This window comes from Petaurus breviceps, unplaced genomic scaffold (genome assembly GCF_028583685.1).
Source record: "Petaurus breviceps papuanus isolate PSGF00001 unplaced genomic scaffold, PetGlider_PUasm1.0 90825, whole genome shotgun sequence".
Lineage (NCBI taxonomy): Eukaryota > Metazoa > Chordata > Mammalia > Diprotodontia > Petauridae > Petaurus > Petaurus breviceps.
Genome location: NW_027187353.1, coordinates 19,408,451 through 19,416,232, shown reverse-complemented (window position 1 = coordinate 19,416,232; position 7,782 = coordinate 19,408,451).

Below are 7,782 nucleotides of genomic sequence, written 5' to 3'. Positions count from 1 at the left end.
CCCCCTCTCTCTCCCTCTGTCTCTTTCTCTCCCTCCGTCTCTCTCTCTCTCTCCTGACCTCTTCCACTTCTCCCATCCTTACCACCCATCTCACCCTTCCTGCCCTTGCCCCCTGTCTACTACACAGCCCTGGCCTGGCCCCAGCCCTCATCATCTGCAATCTTTATACAAGGACAACATCTGGCCAGGTGTTCGGACTCAGTGTTTGTAGGGACATGCTCTGACAGACTGGGGTCAGAGGCCACTGCAAAACAAAACAAATGAACCAACCAACAAACACAAAAAAATTCAATAAATCAATAAAAAAAAGTTAAGAACTTCCTCTGTAACTTGGGTTTCAATAATTATGGATTTTTATGAAAACTTGAAATAATAAAAAAAAAACTATTTCCTATAGATAGTTGGAATGCAAACTTTTGACTTCCTGATCTGTCCAGACCCCATGCCCAATCAGATCTCTCCTCTTCCTCCTCTTTTTCCTCTTCTTCCTTCATCTTCTCTTAGCCTGTGAAAAGGGCCTCCCCTGGAAAAGAGGTAACAGATCAAAGGTGCATTGGTTCTCCCAGTCCTTACCTCAGTCTCCACATCTGCTCTAGCCCTTTTGTTTGGAAAAATCTTTTCCAGTCGGGCCCTTTCCTTGAGGCTGACCCGGGCTCCACGTTATCTGTTGTGGAGACTTGGGGTGGCCTGAAGGGGAAAAGCTTCTGACTATTCAGTGCAGGGATGAGTGGTTTCCCCAAAGCCAAGAAATCATGGGGAAATCATGGGTCTAGGGAGCAGGGATGTGGCCAAGGGCCTTGAATCCTTGGACTCATTAGCCTAGAAGTCAGAAACCCTGGGTTAAAGTCCCAGTTCTGCCATTGACCTGCTGTGTAAACTTGGAAAAGCTATTTCTTCCATTCTGAGCCTCAGTTAGACATCTATAAATTGGGTATAATGAAACCTGTCCTGCCTACCTCACAGGGCTGTTGTGAGGGATAGATAAGTTAACAGATGGAAATGCTTTCTATAAATTTTAGGGAGCTGAATTGATGGGAGTTATAAGCATGGATGTTATTACATTATATTGTTGTTAAGTTTATTGCTATTACCTGGTCCTGAGTGGCTCCTGTTCTGGGATTACCCCACACAGGACAAGGTGGGGATAGCTCAGAGCCATAGGTCTCTCTGTGATTCCACCTAAAGGATGTTGACACCTGGGGGTGGGTCACAAGTTACCAGGGAAGAAGGGGTGTGTCCAGAATTGCACCAAAGAAATCATGATTCCTAAAGGCTTCCAGTGGCTCAGCACCTTCCTGAGAGACCAAAAGTTGGAGCTCTGTGGCTCTAGGTAGCAGAAGGCCCTTAGGGCTGTTGTCCTCAGCTTTCCCTACAACTGGAAGGAAACTCAAGCTCCCTGAAGGAATCCCCTCCAAAGCCCACTCCCCAATCATGTAACCTCTGCTTGAATGTTTCCAGCAATGCCGAGCTCACTACTTTCAGAGGCAGGCCATTTCACCTTCCCAGAAACAGCTGGAGCTTCTGCTCTGTCCTATAATGACCCAACTGGTCTCTCTGCAACTTCCCATGGAAAGTCATGAGGAAAGTGCTGACTTTGGAATCAAAAGATCTGGGTTCGAATCCTGACTTGCCCATTTCCTATCTCTGTCACCTTGGACAAGAGCTTGTTTTCTCTTGGCCTCAGCTTTTTGTCTTCAGAATGAGGCAGCTGAACTCAATCCCCTTTACGTATGGGATTCTAGCTTTGCCCCCTGAAGCCACCCAGAGTAAACCTAGTCCTAGCAGGCTGATTCATCCTTTCTCCTCCCAAGTGAGTAACAGGGAAGAGAAGGCCAGATTAGACATCTAATGCAGAATGGGGGTGGGGAGAGGAGGAGGGGATGGGGAGACTAGAAAAGGTAGAAAATAGAAACCTGGACTCTCAAGAATGACAAAGTGTTTCAATATCCTCACTGCCTCCCCTTCCCCCCCATGCCCTCTACCCTCTGATAGCAACTTCCTGGGCTTGAGGTGAGGAAGGTGGGAAGGAAGGTAGGGACAGAGAGAGAAGCTGCTTCTGCAAAGTGGCCACCAGGCCCAAAGGGGCCTTCAGAGGAATGAAGAATGATGGCTTCCGTGTCTTCCCTGAGGTGAAAGCTGAGATGGGGCTGGTGGAAGGGCCTAGGGAAAGGTTGGGTGCGGATGGGAGGAGAGGAAGGGTGGTGTAGACTAGATGAGGAGGTGAGCAGAGCCAAGAGGAGCTGTTTACCTTAACTGGCCACTAACCTCCTTCCCAACTAGCCTGGGGGGTCCTGACCTTCTCATCCATCTCATAGGCAGAAACTGAAGTCTGTCTGTCTCTCTATAGGACCTAAAGAGAACCTAGGCCTTCAAGGAGGTCAGCCTATGGGGACTAGAAGAGATCTCAGACACCCCCTAGTCCAACCCCACATTTTAGAAATGGGCCCAATCTAAATATAGAACACAGGCAGCAAGAGCCAGGATTCAAACTCCAAATCCCATATACTTGGCATAACACAGAACAGTTCTTTCTATAGCTACAGTCTAGGGGCTGGCCCCAGCAAAGCATATTTTCTTGAGGGTGATGAAATCATGGGGTCTGGTTCCCACTGAGGAGATTCACAGGAGGCTTCTATTTATAGACTTTGAAAAACTGACTTTACCTCTGTAACCTCAGTTTCCACGCTTGTAAAATGAGGAAGTTGGCTTCTGAGGTTCTGTGATCCTAATGGGGCTAGGGAGGTAGATATGCCTTTTCTGGAACTGGACACCCCCTCTCTTGGTTTCCCCTAGCCAGGACTTAAGGAAAACAGAATTAGGATTTCAAATGTTGTTTGATGAGCTGAGGGAAGTGAAGAACACTGTGAGTTATTTTTTTTCTTTCCTCTGTGAGACATCAGGCAACTTTGTAAGTATGGGAGTCCTTGGGGCTATCACAGAATCCTAGAATCTCAAAAATGGGAGGAACCTCATTCTGCAGATGGAGAAACTGAGACTCAGGGAACTTGAGTGTTTTTCCCAAAGTCTACAAATCAGCTTCCTTCGGGATAACTTAACAATACAGTTGAAAAAGCAATAGCCCTAGTATCAGGGTTGGAAAGGACCTCCATGGTCACCTTGTCCAACCATTATCTTTTCAGGTAGGAGTCAGTTGGCAGAGGCCTACAGAGATTCTTAGCCTTTTTTGTGCCATGGGGCCCCTTCTCAAAATCCTGTTTTTAAATGAGTGAGATAAAAATGCAGAGAATTACAAAGGTAACTAATTATATTGAAATATTTTGATGTGTGTGTCTGGGTGCGTGTATAAAGTTCATGGACCAGGTTCAGAACCTCTGGTCTAGCTCTAGGATTTTCTCTAAAATATCCCTGAGGAGTGGCCTTCCAACTTCCATTTGTCAGGAAAATCACTACCTCCCAAGGGAGCCACATCTACTTTTTAATAGCTCTGGTTGTTAGGAAGCCTTTCCTTACATACATCGTGCTAAAATCAGAGGAAAGAGCACTAGATTATGAGTCACGGGACCTGGGTTAAAATTCCATCTTTGCCACTCTGCTACCCTGGTCAAGTCTCTGAGCCTTCCTTGGCCTCAGTGCAAGGGGTTGAACTAAATGGCTCCCGAGGTCCCTTCTGGCTCAAGAGTTATGAGCCCATTAATATGATATCATGAAATACGCCTCCTGGCAATTTTTGCTTATTCAAAAAGTATTTATTAAACATCTACTGTATACAGAGCACTGTACTAAACATGGTTCATTCCCTTATGGAGCTTATAGCCCAGGAGGGAAACAAGATATCTACACAACTATAATTCATGATATCTGTTTTGGAGAAGTACAAAATAAAGTGAATGTGGGGCCTAACAGACTCCTTTGTTCCTGGTTCTGACCTCTGGAGGCAAGACCAATCCTCTTCCATGTGATAGAATATTCAAAGATGGCTCTAATGGCTTACCCTCCAGATCTGCCTCCCTTGAAAGACCTCTATTGCAGGCTTCTATGAATGCAAATTAATCATGTCTTAATTTTCCTCTCTGTTGTGTCATACCATTGATTCATACTGAGCTAACTGTCCACTTAAATTCCCAAGTGATTTTCAAAAGAACATGACGTTGTCTCCAAAGCATACGCTTGTGCAATGATGTTTTTGGACTAGATAGAAGACTTTACATTGATTCTTGCTAACTTTCCTCTGCTAAGACTCAGCTGATTACTACAGCTGGAAAGGATCTTTTTGGAATCTAAGTCTGAAGTTCAGTATGTTACTTATCTATTAGAAATTTGGGACTTATACGTATGATAATCCATTTCTGAATTCATCTAGGTTATTGATAAAGATGTTGAACTGAACATGGCATAAGATAGGAGACTGTGGCCTCCAATAGAGATTTTCCTCCATTAATTACATCTGCTTAGATCCATTTATTCAATCAGCCTCAAATCCACCTGTCTTCCATCTTGACTACAAGGCTAATATGAGAAAAGATGGATGTCAAATGGCTTGCTACAGGAGTCAGACAACCTGAATTCAGATTCAGAATGATGTCACTTCCTATATGACCCCTAACAAGTCAATTCATCTCTTTGGGTACATTTCTTTTTCTGAAAAATGGAGAAATTAGGGTTAGAGGGGGTTTCTGGACCGAAATCCTATCAACACTGGCTTAGAGACAAATTTTGGCTGAATGTGCAGAAAAAATCATTAACAGGATTCCCCAAAAGTAGAATCAGCTGCCTAGGGAGGGAATGAGCTCCCCATCCCCACTGTAGATCTTTGAGCAAAGGATGGATCACCCACCCCTTGTCAGATATGTTGTAGTGGGATTCAGGGACCAATGGTACATTATTTCTTCTACTTCTAAAATCTAGGCTAACTGCATTTATAACAATGAATTCCCAATTTTTGAGAATGGGAGACATTTTTTTAACATCAAGATATTTCTTGGACCCCTCACCCCCAGTGATGTGGCCTCAAGGCCACATGTGTCTTTCTAGGTCCTTGGGTGCGGCCTTTTGACTAAGTCCAAGTTTCACAGAACAAATCCTATTATTAAGGGGATTTGTTCTATGAAGTTTGGATTCAGTCAAAGGGCCACACTTGGGGACCTGGAGGTCCACATGTGTCCTCGAGGCCTCAAGATCCCCACTACTGCACTACACCATGATCTTGCAAGCTTATTAGCATTCATTACATCAAGCCTAATTTACTGAGAAAATACAGGATAAAAAAAAGCTTCTGTGAATTCAGTGGCATTTAAAAATGAATTTTAATTTTATTAATCCCAACAGCATCTACATTCACTTGAAAAGTCATTATACATATATGTGAGACATTATTTATTCAGCTTTCTAAAGGTGTGTTTGCTTATTTCCAGATCCAAATACAGATTAAAGAGCTCCTTGCAATAACTCCACAGCCCCACTCCCCCAACCCCTGGGGGTTCAAATTTGCACTTCTAGAATTCCTTGTTATGTTGCAGGTTTTCTCTCTAATAGTCTCACTCTCCAGCTTCCCTTTCTCTAGACTCCAGACCCATCCCTCTGTGACCTTGCCCAAGTCTCATCAATGGGGTCAAGAAGTTATCTTCTAAGAATTTCACCGAAACCTCCTTGATGAGATGGGAGTCTCATCCCAGATTCATGTCTAGCACTTTTGATTTTGACTAGGGATTCTCTTGTTTGAAGCTACTCCATTCCTCATTCAGATTAACAGCTTTCCAGAACTTTACTTTAGGGAATTATATCCATGATCAATTGGGTTGACATCTGGGCTGCTCAGAAAATGCCTAACTGGGGACAGAATGAGTAGCCATGTTGACAGGTTCATAGTATCATATAGTTAAAGCTGGGAGGGGACCTTGGAATTCACCAAAGCTAACCCTGTCATTTTACAAATATGGAAACTGAGGCTTATGGAGGTGATGTGGTTGATTCATAGTCACACAGCTAGTGAATGTCAGAACTGGGACCTGAACCCAGGTCCTTCTGATTTCAAGTCCAATACTCTATTGATTACACCCATTTTCATCCTCACCACCACCCAATGACATTTTCTTCAACCTTATATATGAATAGCACTTTGTGATTCCGGGTCAAAGCAACTGAGGGGAGAACACAAGGACCAATGGGGAGACAGAGTCCTTGAGACCCCAGCTGGGTCAGAAACCCCAGCATAAGGCTCTTGTTGAGAATGCCATTGCTGAAGGAGGGAAAAGGGCAAGGCGGACAAAGAAGCAACTCAACTGGATGAGACTCCTTCCAGAGGAAGTAAGCAGCCATCCGGTAACTTCCTACATTAATCATTCTTGCTAACCAGCTGCTAAGTTCAGTTGGTTCTCTGCAGTAAAAGTGCAGCCTGCACCCTCTTTATTTTAGGACTCTGGGGCAGAACTCTGCTTGCCCTATGCTAGTTATGGTTCTGCCTTTCCCATCAATTATCTCATTGGACTATTTGGGTGATGTAGACAGGATAGATATGATTGGTCCCATTTTATAGATAGAAAATTGAGGTGAGATCAGACATATTATAGAAGAGGTACCATTTTCAGGAAAGGGTTGGACTAATGAGGAAGTACAATATGGTAGAAATAGTGCTTAAATTCTGGGTTCTTTTCTTTTCTGTCTGTATGACTTTGAAGAAGCTATGTCTTTTAGTTACTGCCATCTGTGGCTTGGTGGATTCCAAGATTACTTCCCCTCTTAATACTATGAACCTATTCCTTGTATAAAGTTCTTTCAGTGTTATTATTTTCTGATTGTGTAATGCTAGTAGCCCAAGGTCACATAGCCTACTAAAGGAAGAGCCAGGAGTCATACTCTGAATTATAGGATCATAGATTTGAAACTGAAAGGTCCTCCAATCCAACCCCCTCAATTTATGGATGAGGAAACAAAAGCCTGACAAGATTAAGTGACTTGCCCAAGGTCACACAGCTAGTAATTAGCAGCACTGATAATTAATCCTGCATTGTCTGACTCTTCCCCTAGTAGAGGGTGGAACAGGGAAGGGACAGCATTCCTTAAGCCCCTACTGTGTGCCAAGCTCTGTGCAAAGCACTTTAGCAATGTTATCTCACTAAGACATACAATCTCCAGAAGGCTCCTTGGTTCCTTTCCTCCCCCTTCTACACAATCTCAGAGAGCCCAAACTGGGATCTCTGCACTAAGATGCCACTTTTCTGCCTTAAGGATCCAACTGGGTCCTGAAACATTGTTCGCCGTTTGAAGAATAGAAACTGCTCTGTGGGATGAATTACAGAGAACAGTGGTAGGGAGAACACAGGCTGAGTAAGACTGAACATCTTTAGGCATCTGGACAGGCACAAGGGGCTGGGAAAATTAAGAGGCATAAACAAGGGAGAAAAGATAACATTCTTAGAAAAGATCTGAAAATCTGACAGACTCCGTCAGCATAGTGCCGGGCTCCCTCCTCTTAGCTCTTTCCACTCCTCCAGGCTCACTAATGCTCCCATTTCCACGTGCTGTTGGGGTAGGATCTGGGGCTTCTGCATGAAGATGCTCCAGCTTTCATCTCTCTGAAAGATTCGAGTCAGATTGGTGACGTAGCAGAGAAGCCACCTCCCTGCTGCTATTGTTTCAGGTCCCTCTACCTAGGTTCTCCCTCACTTAGGAGGCCTGGAGGTCCTTGGAAAGGTTGGGTCAAGGACCAAGGATACCCAGGGACTGGTACAAAACCCACAACTGAGTTCTGAGTATGGAACAATCAGGGGATGACTTGAGTCACACAGCCTTTGCCAGAAGACCCCCACTATTGCCCAAGACAGT